General features: G+C 45.6%; 1 protein-coding gene across 2 annotated transcripts in view; it reads left to right on the forward strand.

Annotated features, from left to right (window-relative positions):
• Nucleotides 1-15,134, forward strand: part of HTR7 (5-hydroxytryptamine receptor 7) — a 143,509-nt gene that overhangs the window by 117,800 nt on the left and 10,575 nt on the right. The window lies entirely within an intron of this gene.

The following is a 15,134-nucleotide window of genomic DNA, read 5'->3' on the forward strand; positions in this document are numbered from 1 at the left end:
GCTATACGGAGCTCGAATACCGAGCTCGAATAGCTGAAAAAGAGCTCGAATATTCGAGTTACTCGAATATTCGAGCTCTGCTGAGCACCACTGGTTAGGGTTACATGATTACTGATTAGGTAGAAGGGATGTGATAGAGGTGGTTAGGGTTACATTATTACTGAATAGGTAGAAGGGATATGATAGAGGTGGTTAGGGTTACATGTTTTCTGATTAGGTAGAAGGGATATGACAGGGGTGGTTAGGGTTACATTATTACTGATTAGATAGAAAGGATATGATAGGGGTGGTTAGGGTTACATGATTACTGATTAGGTAGAAGGGATATGATAGAGGTGGTTAGGGTTACATGTTTCCTGATTAGGTAGAAGGGATATGATAGGGGTGGTTAGGGTTACATGATTACTGATTAGGTAGAAGGGATATGACAGAGGTGGTTAGGGTTACATGATTACTGATTAGGTAGAGGGGATATGATAGAGGTGGTTAGGGTTACATGATTACTGATAAGGTAGAAGGGATATGACAGGGGTGGTTAGGGTTACATGATTACTGATTAGGTAGAAGGGATATGATAGAGGTGGTTAAGGTTACATGATTACTGATTAGGTAGAAGGGATATAATAGAGGTGGTTAGGGTTACATGATTACTGATTAGGTAGAAGGGATATGATAGAGGTGGTTAGGGTTACATGATTACTGATTAGGTAGAAGGGATATGATAGAGGTGGTTAGGGTTACATGATTACTGATTAGGTAGAAGGGATATGATAGAGGTGGTTAGGGTTACATGATTACTGATTAGGTAGAAGGGATATGATAGAGGTGGTTAGGGTTACATGATTACTGATTAGGTAGAAGGGATATATGACAGGTGTGGTTAGGGTTACATGATTACTGATTAGGTAGAAGGGATATATGACAGGGGTGGTTAGGGTTACATGATTACTGATTAGGTAGAAGGGACATGATAGAGGTGGTTAGGGTTACATGATTACTGATTAGGTAGAAGGGATATGATAGGGGTGGTTAGGGTTACATGATTAATGATTAGGTTGAAGGGATATGATAGGGGTGGTTAGGGTTACATGATTACTGATTAGGTAGAAGGGATATGACGGGTGGTTAGGGTTACATGATTACTGATTAGGTACAAGGGATATGATAGAGGTGGTTAGGGTTACATGATTACTGATTAAGTAGAAGGGATATGACAGGGGTGGTTAGGGTTACATGATTACTGATTAGGTAGAAGGGATATGACAGGGGTGGTTAGGGTTACATGATTACTGATTAGGTAGAAGGGATATGAAAGAGGTGGTTAGGGTTACATGATTACTGATTAGGTAGAAGGGATATGACAGGGGTGGTTAGGGTTACATGATCATGATTACTGATTAGGTAGAAGGGATATGATAGAAGTGATAAGGGTTACAAGATTACTGATTAGGTAGAAGGGATATGATAGAGGTGGTTAGGGTTAGTTGATTACTAATTAGGTAGAAGGGATATGATAGAGGTGGTTAGGGTTACATGATTACTGATTAGGTAGAAGGGATATGATAGAGGTGGTTAGGGTTACATGATTACTGATTAGGTAGAAGGGATATGATAGAAGTGTTTAGGGTTACATGATTACTGATTAGGTAGAAGGGATATGACAGGGGTGGTTAGGGTTACATGATTACTGATTAGGTAGAAGGGATATGATAGAGGTGGTTAGGGTTACATGATTACTGATTAGGTAGAAGGGATATGACGGGGGTGGTTAGGGTTACATGATTACTGATTAGGTAGAAGGGATATGACAGGGGTGGTTAGGGTTACATGATTACTGATTAGGTAGAAGGGATATGACAGGGGTGGTTAGGGTTACATGATTACTGATTAGGTAGAAGAGATATGACAGGGGTGGTTAGGGTTACATGATTACTGATTAGGTAGAAGGGATATGATAGAGGTGGTTAGGGTTACATGACTACTGATTAGGTAGAAGGGATATGATAGAGGTGGTAGGGTTACATGATTACTGATTAGGTAGAAGTAGTGTTGGGCGAACAGTGTTCGCCACTGTTCGGGTTCTGCAGAACATCACCCTGTTCGGGTGATGTTCGAGTTCGGCCGAACACCTGATGGTGTTCGGCCAAACTGTTTGGCCATATGGCTGAACTAAGAGCGCATGGCCGAACGTTCGGCTAGCGCTCTGATTGGCCGAACGGGTCACGTGGTACCCGATCCACGTCATTTCTCCGCCATTTGTCTGTGGGTTTAGCTTTGGGTAGGCAGGCAGGGTAGTTCTCTCTCCAGCCAGGCTAGCCAGGGTCCCCCCAGTCGTGTCGCTGCTGGGAACAGTAGTACACCGCTCGCCCACACTATATAGCATTGTGTTTACTGCCACTCTGTGTCTCTGCTGGGAACAGTAGTACACCGCTCACCCTGTATAGCATTGTGCTCTGTGTCGCTGCTGGGAACAGTAGTACACCGCTCACCCACCACTGTATAGCATTGTGCTCTGTGTCGCTGCTGGGAATAGTAGTACACCGCTCAGCCTCCACTGTATAGCATTGTGTTTACTGCCACTCTGTGTCTCTGCTGGGAACAGTAGTACACCACTCACCCACCACTGTATAGCATTGTGCTCTGTATCGCTGCTGGGAACAGTAGTACACCGCTCAGCCACACTATATAGCATTGTGTTTACAGCCACTCTGTGTCTCTGCTGGGAACAGTAGTACACCGCTCACCCACCACTGTATAGCATTGTGCTCTGTATCGCTGCTGGGAACAGTAGTACACCACTCACCCACCACTGTATACCATTGTGCTCTGTGTCGCTGCTGGGAACAGTAGTACACCGCTCAGCCACCACTGTATAGCATTGTGTTTACTGCCACTCTGTGTCTCTGCTGGGAACAGTAGTACACCGCTCACCCACCACTGTATAGCATTGTGCTCTGTGTCGCTGCTGGGAACAGTAGTACACCGCTCAGCCACACTATATAATGTGTTTACTGCCACTCTGTGTCTCTGCTGGGAACAGTAGTACACCGCTCACCCACCACTGTATAGCATTGTGCTCTGTGTTGCTGCTGGGAACAGTAGTACACCGCTCAGCCACCACTGTATAGCATTGTGTTTACTGCAACTCTGTGTCTCTGCTGGGAACAGTAGTACACCACTCACCCACCACTGTATAGCATTGTGCTCTGTGTCGCTGCTGGGAACAGTAGTACACCGCTCACCCACCCACCACTGTATAGCATTGTGCTCTGTGTCGCTGCTGGGAACAGTAGTACACCACTCACCCATCACTGTATACCATTGTGCTCTGTGTAGCTGCTGGGAACAGTAGTACACCGCTCAGCCACCACTGTATAGCATTGTGTTTACTGCCACTCTGTGTCTCTGCTGGGAACAGTAGTACACTGCTCACCCACCACTGTATAGCATTGTGCTCTGTATCGCTGCTGGGAACAGTAGTACACCGCTCAGCCACACTATATAGCATTGTGTTTACTGCCACTCTGTGTCTCTGCTGGGAACAGTAGTACACTGCTCACCCACCACTGTATAGCATTGTGCTCTGTGTCGCTGCTGGGAATAGTAGTACACCGCTCACCCACCACTGTATAGCTTTGTACTCTGTGTTGCTGCTGGGAACAGTAGTACACCGCTCAGCCACACTATATAGCATTGTGTTTACTGCCACTCTGTGTCTCTGCTGAGAACAGTAGTACACCGCTCACCCACCACTGTATAGCATTGTGCTCTGTATCGCTGCTGGGAACAGTAGTACACCACTCACCCACCACTGTATACCATTGTGCTCTGTGTCGCTGCTGGGAACAGTAGTACACCGCTCACCCACCACTGTATAGCATTGTGTTTACTGCCACTCTGTGTCTCTGCTGGGAACAGTAGTACACCGCTCACCCACCACTGTATAGCATTGTGTTTACTGCCACTCTGTGTCTCTGCTGGGAACAGTAGTACACCGCTCACCCACCACTGTATAGCATTGTGCTCTATGTCGCTGCTGGGAATAGTAGTACACCGCTCACCCACCACTGTATAGCATTGTGCTCTGTGTCGCTGCTGGGAACAGTAGTACACCGCTCAGCCACACTATATAGCATTGTGTTTACTGCCACTCTGTGTCTCTGCTGGGAACAGTAGTACACCGCTCACCCACCACTGTATAGCATTGTGCTCTGTATCGCTGCTGGGAACAGTAGTACACCACTCACCCACCACTGTATACCATTGTGCTCTGTGTCGCTGCTGGGAACAGTAGTACACCACTCAGTCACCACTGTATAGCATTGTGTTTACTGCCACTCTGTGTCTCTGCTGGGAACAGTAGTACACCGCTCACCCACCACTGTATAGCATTGTGCTTTGTGTCGCTGCTGGGAATAGTAGTACACCGCTCACCCACCACTGTATAGCATTGTGCTCTGTGTCGCTGCTGAGAACAGTAGTACACCGCTCACCCACCCACCACTGTATAGCATTGTGCTCTGTGTCTCTGCTGGGAACAGTAGTACACCGCTCACCCACCCACCACTGTATAGCATTGTGCTCTGTGTCGCTGCTGGGAATAGTAGTACACCGCTCACCCACCACTGTAAAGCATTGTGCTCTGTGTCGCTGCTGGAAATAGTAGTACATCGCTCACCCGCCACTGTATAGCATTTCTGTACTGCCACTGTACTGCTGCCAGTCAGCGTGTACTTTAAGGATAAATGATATGAAGAAGAAATCCTGTGAAAGAGGGAGGGGCAAGGGAAGAGGTGTTTCCCCTGACGGTTCACGTACAGGCCACAGTGGAGCACCGAAGAAAACCCACTCAATACCGCCCATGTTGTCCAGGAAATCAACCCTCACAAATCCAAAAGAACAGGACCAGATAATTAATTGGATGACCTCTCAAGCGTCCAGCAGTGGGTTAAGCAGCACCAGCACATCACGCACGAGGTCCGAGTCCTCAGCCAGTTACAAGGAGCCAGTGGGCACAAAGCTGACACAACCGGCAGCGACACCACGCACACAACTGCCAAATAACCAGTCCGAAGAATTTCCTCAGGACACAATGGGGTATTCGCAGGAGCTATTCCCAGCCCAACAAACTTCCACCTTTCAAAGGTCAATGGAACAACCAGAAATTTTGTGCCCGGATTCACAACCATTTAGTGTGGGAAATGCACCGCGCACTGAAATGCAAGGCGAGTCCGAGGACTTTGAAACCCAAATCCGAGAGCAAGTTGGGCAGGAGGGGTTTCAATTGCAGGAGGTCGGCCGAGAAGATCTGGAAGACGACGTTGGAGTGAGCTGCGCAGAGGTTGTTCTGGGGAGCTCTACTCCACGGCGACGGCCCACAATCACATATGACGAGTTTGAGGAGATGGAAGAGGAGGAGGGTATGGACAATGTTGACGGAGACCCAGATTTTGTATGTGAAGGAGAACATCGCCGTCGTAGCAGCAGCACAGATGAGTCTGTTGAAGAACCCACTGCTGCACGAGTTCGCCTTGTGCCACAAGGTAGGCGGCGCAAAATTTCAGGCACCACAAGCGTGGAAGTTCAAGTGAGACGCAAAAGAGGCGCAAACACAAATCGCCAGCAAGGCAGGTGTTCCAAAGTCTGGCCTTTCTTCGAAGACTGCAGTGAGGTTGGTACCATGGTGATTTGCAAGGTGTGCAAGACCCGCCTGAGCAGGGGGAAAAATATTAACAACCTCTCCACCACCAGCATGACCCGCCACATGGTATCCAAACATCCCACTCTGTGGGCGCCAGGACAGGGTACCAGCAACACTGCCTCCCTTGGGGTCACCAGACTCACCACCAGACCTTCCTCAGCAGCAGCAGTAGCCCAGCCATTGCGTGGTTCACAACAACATTCACAAACATCAGACAACGCTGACACTGTCACTTTCCGGAATAGTGCTCTTGAGGTCTCCCAGTCTTCATCAAACACAACAACCAACAGCCGTTCAGTGTGCAGCCCTACGGTTCAGTTGTCTGTCTCGGAGATGCTTGAGCGCAAGAGGAAATTGCCAGCAAATGACCCCCGGGCCGTGGCACTAACAGCCAGCATAGCCAAGCTTCTGGCCTGCGAAATGCTGCCATATCGAGTGGTGGAGACAAACAGCTTCAAGGGCATGATGTCAGTGGCCATCCCACGTTACGTGGTTCCCAGCCGCTACCACTTTGCGCGCTCTGCAGTGCCTGAGTTGCATGAGCACGTGGTCAGCAAAATAACCCGAAGCTTGAAGAATGCCGTTGCCTGCAAGGTTCACCTCACCACTGACACCTGGACGAGTGCGTTCGGCCAGGGTCGATACATCTCCCTTACCGCGCACTGGGTGAACCCTGTGGAGCCTGGCAGCGATTCCTCACCTGCTACGGCGCGGGTGTTGCCCACGCCGCAAACAGCTGCACCGCCGTCCCTCCCACTGGATAACAACAGCAGCACCTACCTCTCTGACTCCTTCTCCTCCAATGCATCTCAAAGCTGTACCTCATCCTAAAACGCTAACCCAGCAGCAGTAGGATCGTGGAAGCAGTGCAGCACAGCTGTTGGCATGCGTCAGCAAGCGTTGCTGAAGCTGATCTGCCTTGGGGATAAGCAGCACACAGGGAAGGAAATTTGGAGGGGAATAAAGGAACAGACGGATTTGTGGCTGGCACCGCTGGACCTGAAACCGGGCATGGTTGTGTGTGATAATGGGAGTAATCTCATTCGCGCTTTAAGGTTGGCTAAGCTGACACACATCCCTTGCCTGGCGCACGTGATGAACCTAGTAGTTCAGCGGTTCCTGAGGACATACCCAGGCGTGGCCGATCTTCTGTTGAAGGTGCGACGAGTGGCTAAACATTGTAGAAATTCCAGTACTGCTTCGGGGGCACTCGCCAAGATGCAGGAGCGCTTCAATCTCCCCCACCATCGCTTGCTGTGTGATGTCCCTACGCGCTGGAATTCTACGCTGCACATGCTAGCCCGCTTTTGCGAGCAGAAGAGTGCAGTGGTCCAGTACATGACGGTGCAGTACTGAGGCGCATCCGGACAGCTGCCAAGCTTCTGTGGATCCGATTGGGCCAACATGTTGGACCTCTGCCAAGTCCTCCAAAATTTTGAGCAATCCACGTTGCTTGTGAGCAGTGACAACTCTTCAGTCAGCATTACCATACCACTGCTGTGTTTACTGAAGAAGTCAATGTTGAAAATCAAGGAAACAGCTGTCATGATGCAACTGGGGGAATCTGAAGGAGAAAACGATCAGCGTGATGATACCAGCATCAGGCCATCTGCTTTAGGAAACGCTGGCCCCAGCAGCAATGACGAAGAAGAGGAGGAGGAACAGCTGGAGTTGGAGCAGGAATTTCATGCCACCACTGACGAGGGCCAGAGCGGTGCACATTGGACTTCCACAATTCAGTGCGAATGGTCAGCAGAAGCAGACCAGGAAGAAGGTGACGACTATGATGCATCACAACTATCACAACGCTCACAAGAGGATGATGAGGATTCTGGCAGGACTCTGGCACACATGGCTCAATTCATGCTAGACTGCATTGAACGCGACCCACGCATTGTGCGCATTCTGGACAACACCAATTACTGAGTTTATACCCTTCTGGATCCACGGTACAAACACAATGTTCCAAAACTGCTTGAAGAAAGAGTCAGACGGGTCAAAATGGAAGAATACCAGCAGGCCCTTGTGGAGACTTTAGAGAGGAGATTGACATCCTCCCCCTCCTCTAGCCAGTTGTACGCCGACAGACTGACTTCCGCAAACCCAGGACGACCAGGAGGGCAGCAAACAACACAAGCCGCAGCTAGTACCCAAAAGGGAATGGTATCGGCAGTGTCCTTGGAGTGGGAAAATTTTCTGACACCCATGCAGCAGCCCACAGAACAGCAAGCGTGCAGATCCACCTCCAACACCGATCACCTGGAGAAGATGGTCAAGGACTACATGTCAGATGGCGTAGCTGTGTTGAACAATCCATCTGCACCCTTCAACTATTGGGTATCGAAGCTAGACACCTGTCACGAACTGGCAATGTACGCAATAGAGGTGCTGGCTTGCCCGGCAGCCAGCGTTATGTCGGAACGCTGTTTCAGTGCTGCCGGAGGCATCGCCACAGATCGGCGTATCCGCCTCTCCACAGAAAATGCAGACCGTCTGACTCAAATTAAAATGAATCAATCCCGGATTGGAAACGACTACGCAACACTCCCGGACCCCAACCAAGTAACATGAACAATGAACATCTGTGATGGGTTAGCGTTTCCGGTCCCTGTTTATTGAACCTCTCATCTGTATTACATTTATGACTGCATGGCGACAAAAAGCAAATTGCTATCCGCACGCTTCTTGTCCGCATGCAAGGCCTGGGTTGTTGTGTCTCAAAGCGTGGCCTTCTCCTCCTGCGCCGCCCTCCTCCTGTTCCATCACGTGTGCTGCTGCTGGGTTAGCGTTACCGGTCCCTTTTCCTGGAACCTCTCATCTGTATTACATTTATGACTGCATGCCGACAAAAAGCAAATTGCTATCTGCACGCTTCTTGTCCGCATGCAAGGCCTGGGTTGTTGTGTCTCAAAGCGTGGCCTTCTCCTCCTGCACCGCCCTCCTCCTGTTCCATCACGTGTGCTGCTGCTGGGTTAGCGTTACCGGTCCCTTTTCCTGGATCCTCTCATCTGTATTACATTTATGACTGCATGCCGACAAAAAGCAAATTGCTATCCGCACGCTTCTTGTCCGCATGCAAGGCCTGGGTTGTTGTGTCTCAAAGCGTGGCCTTCTCCTCCTGCGCCGCCCTCCTCCTGTTCCATCACGTGTGCTGCTGCTGGGTTAGCGTTACCGGTCCCTTTTCCTGGAACCTCTCATCTGTATTACATTTATGACTGCATGCCGACAAAAAGCAAATTGCTATCCGCACGCTTCTTGTCCGCATGCAAGGCCTGGGTTGTTGTGTCTCAAAGCGTGGCCTTCTCCTCCTGCGCCGCCCTCCTCCTGTTCCATCACGTGTGCTGCTGCTGGGTTAGCGTTACCGGTCCCTTTTCCTGGAACCTCTCATCTGTATTACATTTATGACTGCATGCCGACAAAAAGCATGTTACCTGTGCAAAGAAAACAGACATTTCCCACATTTAAAAGACAGTTTTCCCTTTGAAACTTTAAAATCGATTTTCTCAAAAACTATAAGCTCTTTTTGCTAATTTTTTTCCCTCTTGTACCCACTCCCAAGGTGCACATACCCTGTAAATTTGGGGTATGTAGCATGTAAGGAGGCTTTACAAAGCACGAAAGTTCGGGTCCCCATTGACTTCCATTATGTTCGGAGTTCGGCTCGAACACCCGAACATCGTGGCCATGTTCGGCCTGTTCGGCCCGAACCCGAACATCTAGATGTTCGCCCAACACTAGGTAGAAGGGACGTGATAGAGGTGGTTAGGGTTACATGATTACTGATTAGGTAGAAGGGATATGATAGAGGTGGTTAGGGTTACATACTGTTAGAAGACTAGGGTTAGGTGTCAGGAAGGGGTTGAAATGTGATGGCTTTGGGGAGATTGAGGTTAGGCATCAGAAAGTTGTTGAGGATGGAGGAGAAAATAGGGATGAGGTGCCCCATACACGTTACAATAAAAACTTTAAATTTTCACGTTTATTCGACCAAAACAATCAAATTAAATGAAAGTCGAAAATAATCTTTTTTTATATCAAGAAAAACGAATGATTATCCCGTTTTTTTTAAAATAAAAATATGATCGGACATGTTGAGAAAATCTTTATTTTCGATCCAACAGAATAATAAAACGAAATTATCTAATAAAAAAAACAAAAAAGAGAAAATTGTACCATGTATGGACGCCTTTCGGCATCATATTAGGTGTATAAGTAAGAATATGAGCTTATAGTAACTAAAAAATTGCAGAGGTTAGGAATTACACAGATGAAGCATGAACCTGATGCTCTAATGGTGCCCATACATGGTAAAAATTTGTATTCATTTATTTTTTTTATTTTTAATTTCGTTTGATTATTCCGTTGGATGGAAAAAAATCACATAGTTGTTTTCGAGGTACCATATACAAACGTTCGATTTGTCAGAAAGTCCCGAAAAAATGAACAAATATAAAAAAAATTTCCGACATGTCCTATCAGATTTTTTTCTAAAAAACGGGATAATCGTTTGTTTTTCTTGCTGAAAAAAAAAAAAGATGCTTTCTGACTTTCATTCAATTTGATCCTTTTGGTCGAAAAAAACAGGAATATGGAACGTTTTTATTGTACCGTGTATGGGCACCATTACATTGTACTGACTCATAGCATGGACTGCACGGTGGTGTAGTGGTTAGCGCTCTCACCTTGCAGTGCTGGATCCCCAGTTTGCATCCCAGCCAGGGCACATTCTACACCTAGTTTGTATGTTCTCCCCGTGTCTGCTTGGGTTTCCCCCAGGCACCCCAGTTTCCTCCAACACTCCAAAACATACAGGCAAGTCAGTTGGCTTCTCCCTAAAATTGGCTTTAGACTATGATACATACACTACACGATACATGCATAGACATATAGCAGAAAACAAAAAAAGACTATCTTTGACTTTCATTTGATTCGATCGTTTTAGTCGAATAAACGGAAAATTAAACGATACTAAGAGCTTATACAGAAGGCCGCCTTTAGGGCACCTTCGGATCAGGAGCATCAGTGTAGTTTCAACCCCAGAACACAGAGGGGACAACATAAAAAAACATAGAGATGTCCTGTGTCGATTTGAATCGGGGACTTCAACCATATTTTATAAAGTCCAGTGGCATATTTTTTTGGGGTGGTGGAATGAGGGGCAGCACTCTTCTTAAAGGATCCCTAAATACTTAATTGCATATTAGAACACATAACTGTTTATTCTTTACAAAAGCTGGAAAGGATTAAGGAAATATTCAGAATCCTCCATGAGGAGATGGATTAGACTAAAATCTTTCAGCTTTGTACTGCCTACTGTAAGTGACGGCAACGTAGGAGAAAGGTGCGTGTATCAAAAAAGGGGGCCTGGAAAAAAGGGCGCGGGGTATAGCCGAAATTTTAAGTTTTAATGCAAAACCATATTTTTCTTTAAATGGGTTGTAAACGAAAATTTAGTGCTAAATAGGTTAAATAAACGGATATGAAATGGCAAAATACCGTCTATAACAACAAACGAATTCTGAAAAGAAACGTTAAATATCGTCTATAAGAAAAACGATATTTACACTTGTATTAAGCATAGCAATGTAATGGTATGTTTTACAGATATTTTACTGTAATTATACTAAACTGTAGGCTCACACAGATCTCTTCCTATCCCTATCCCTAACCCCTAGACCCCTCTTTGTTTAAATATATATAATTTAATAAATTGTATATATTACACGTATTGTGCTGTAACTATACCTAACCTTACTCTCACACAGAGCCCTCCCTGTACCTATCCCTAACCCCTAGACCCCCCTGGTGGTGCCTAACCCTAAGACCCCCCTGGTGGTGCCTAACCCTAAGACCCTCCTGGTGGTGCCTAACTCTAAGACCCCCCTGGTGGTGCCTAACCCTAAGACCCCCCTGGTGGTGCCTAACCCTAAGACCTCCCTGGTTGGTGCCTAACCCTAAGACCCCCCCGGTTGGTGCCTAACCCTAAGACCCCCCCGGGTGGTGCCTAACCCTAAGACCCCCCCCGGTGGTGCCTAATCCTCAGACCCCCCCAGTTGGTGCCTAACCCTAAGACCCCCCCGCGGTTGGTGCCTAAACCTAAGACCCCCCTGGTGGTGCCTAACCCTAAGACCCCCCCGGTGGTGCCTAATCCTAAGACCCCCCAGTTGGTGCCTAACCCTAAGACCCCCCCGGTTGGTGCCTAAACCTAAGACCCCCCCTGGTGGTGCCTAACCCTAAGACCCCCCTGGTGGTGCCTAACCCTCAGACCCCCCTGGTGGTGCCTAACCCTAACCACCCCCTGATTGCGTATATTATAACCCTCCCTGTACCTATCCCTAACCCCTAGACCCCCCTGGTAATGCCTAAACCTAACCATCCCCACCGCACAAACACCCTAAACACATATAAACAATAATATATTTAATCCTTAAAATACTTCTCTACAAATAACATGAATAAAATAATTTATATATTTGTAATAGAATAAATAGCTTTAAAATAGCCTAAAAATCGCGTATACATTAATATTATAAATAGCTTTAAAATAGCCTAAAAATCGCGTATACATTAATATTATAAATAGAGAAAAGTATATATAAATATATACAATACAATAGATAGCCTTACAAGCATTAGAAATCTTAAAATAACAGTAACATTAAAAGCGATATTTTAGTAACTATAATCAACGCATTATAAGTGTAAAAACAACCTTAAAATAACAGTAATATTAAAAGCGATATTTTAGTAACTATAATCAACGCATTATAAGTGTAAAAAGAAAGTTAATACCAAAAGCGATGTATTTCTAATACAATAAGGTTGAAAACGGTATTTACGCATTATAAATATGAAAACAAATTTTTAAATGATCAAAGAAGTGTAAACGAAAATTTAGTTGTTATACTTTTGTAAGCAAAATTTTTAAACGAAAAATTAAGTAAACACTGATATAAGCGAAATTTAAAAACGAAAAAATAAGTATAACACAAACTCAAAACGAACTTGTAAACGATATTTGTTATAAACCTTATTCTGTAAACGAAACCTTTTGTTAACACGATCCCTGTAACCGCTATTTCTCGGGCGCCCTTTTTTCCTGTCGGGCGCCGAATAGCCGATATTTTGCATTGCAGTCTATGGCGGCGCCCCTTTTTGTCCACTATCCCTGTGCGCCCTTTTTTACTAGCACCGGAGAGGGGTAATTTATAGTGCTTTTTACTTTGGAAGAAATGTCCAACTTAAGAGTTGCTGCAGTGACTTCTGTCCAGAAAAGAATGGTCCAAGTCCTATTCACTCGTGTAAGGCCTTTTTCACAGTCCTTTCTCAGCCTCCCATCTGTCGCTCACCAATCGCTTTCTGGCTGCTGTCTAATGCAGCTGAATGGCAGTGTTTGTAACCCCATGCATGTCAGTGGCTGCAGTAAACTTCATAACGTCGCGACTGAGCCTGATGCAACTGCACTCAGATGTGACTCAAAGCAACGGATGCCCCTTCACTGCCTGTATTAAATGTTAGCTGGCACCTGTCTGGTCAATGGGAGTAGCTTCAGTGCTTTCACCACCTTCAGCGTCCCATATGGTAGAAGCCCAAGGCCATTTTCACAGTGGTGCGTTGTCATGTGGTGTAAATGCCTCTTTGTAACGCAGCTTTCCACACTGCCATGCATCACCTATACAATGTTTACAGTACGGCAGGAGCGCTGTGCTATAATGCACATTGACTGTATGCTTTACTGTATCGGACACAATGCGAGCATAATGTGCAGCGCCAATGTCCCAATCCGTTGTGTTCCTGTTTCTACAGGGAATGCAACCCAATGGCCACTGTTCATTTTTTTTTTAGTTTTGAGCTATGTTTGTCTGGGATAGGTCAAATATTTTTATTAAAACAGATAGCATTTATCCAAAGAAGCCAGACATGTCTCACTTGACATCATGTGTCACCCAGCATTTCTTCTTTGGTCTAAAAGATTCTTTACAGCATTAAATCCACTACCGCAAAAATACAAACAAAAAAATTGTAGCAGAACAGCATTCAAACTGTTAAACACAGCACTTTGTTCTTCAGTGGAAAGCTTATTGCTTTCTGGAAGAGATGATAGCATTATTTTTTGTTTACATTCCTTTGTTAGATACATTTAGTATACAGCCAGCAGTGGGCTGAAACTGAGCTGCACTGAGCTGAGAAGCAGGGAGAGGTGAGAAATGATCACTAAATAGATGTTAATATATAAATACAGCAGCTATGCAATAAAATGCAATGGCAGCGTTCAGAGCAGATAAACTGTACTTTGGGAACTTGTAATTTGTAAACAGACAAGATCACTTGTGCACAAAAGCAAATATGGTAACTGAATGGGTAAGAGTAGGAAAACACATTTTTATTGAATGTTGAGTTTTATCCCACTTTAACAGAAAATATAAGTAGAGCTGGTTTCTCAGAGCAACTGCTCCAATTTTGCTTTTTTTTTTTTACCTGTCTTGATGAATCAATCACATTGTGTTTCAAGGATCATTTCGTTAAAAATAGGCACAATCTTTTTCAAATGAACAAACACAGCTTGAAATTGATTAATCCTCAGATTGGTACTTATGTTAATCAGTACCCTAAGAGCGCTGAACTGCGCACAAAAGTTTCCATAGGCTTTGGATGAAGCAGAGAAAGGATAGTACCTCCTTATTTATTAAAGGACAACTGTAGTGAGGAGAATATGGAGACGGCCATATTTATTTCCTTTTAAACAATACCAGTTGCCTGGCAGCCCTGCTGGTCTATTTGGCTACAGAAGTGTCTGAATCACACCAGAAATAAGCATGCAACTCATCTTGTCAGATCTGATAATAATGTCAGAATCACCTGATCTGCTGCATGCTTGTCCAGGGTCTATGGCTAAAGGTATTAGAGGCAGAGGATCAGCAGGACAGCAAGGCATCTGCTATTGCTTAAAAGAAAATAAATATGCCTCCATATTTTTCTCGCTCCAGATGTTCCCTAGTGTAATCCGTTCACACTTGTCAGTTCACAATAGAACCGTTAGGTCCGTTGTGGTAACCTCCTCAATGCAAAAATCCAACCTGTTCAATAATTCAAGACAGCAGATGCCTTTCCCGCCCACAGAAGTATGTGGTGGGAACACATCTGCTCCAGACTACAACCAGACCACAATCTGCAGCACCATCACCATCATCATGAACCTAAATTTGTAGAATTTCACTATCCCCCATTTTGATCAAGTAAATCATCCTGTTGCCTATCTTTCCAATGATGGAAAGTATGTGAATGTATTCTTGTTCTCTTATTCAGCAAGAACAGAGCTAAATACAATAATAATGAGTTAACATGAAATAACTTGCATAACTCAACCTGACTGGAGTTGTAAGACAAAACTGGGAAATTCAATCATTTGCGGTTGGGTTTATATCTTGTTCAT

This window comes from Hyperolius riggenbachi, chromosome 10 (genome assembly GCF_040937935.1).
Source record: "Hyperolius riggenbachi isolate aHypRig1 chromosome 10, aHypRig1.pri, whole genome shotgun sequence".
Taxonomy (NCBI): domain Eukaryota; kingdom Metazoa; phylum Chordata; class Amphibia; order Anura; family Hyperoliidae; genus Hyperolius; species Hyperolius riggenbachi.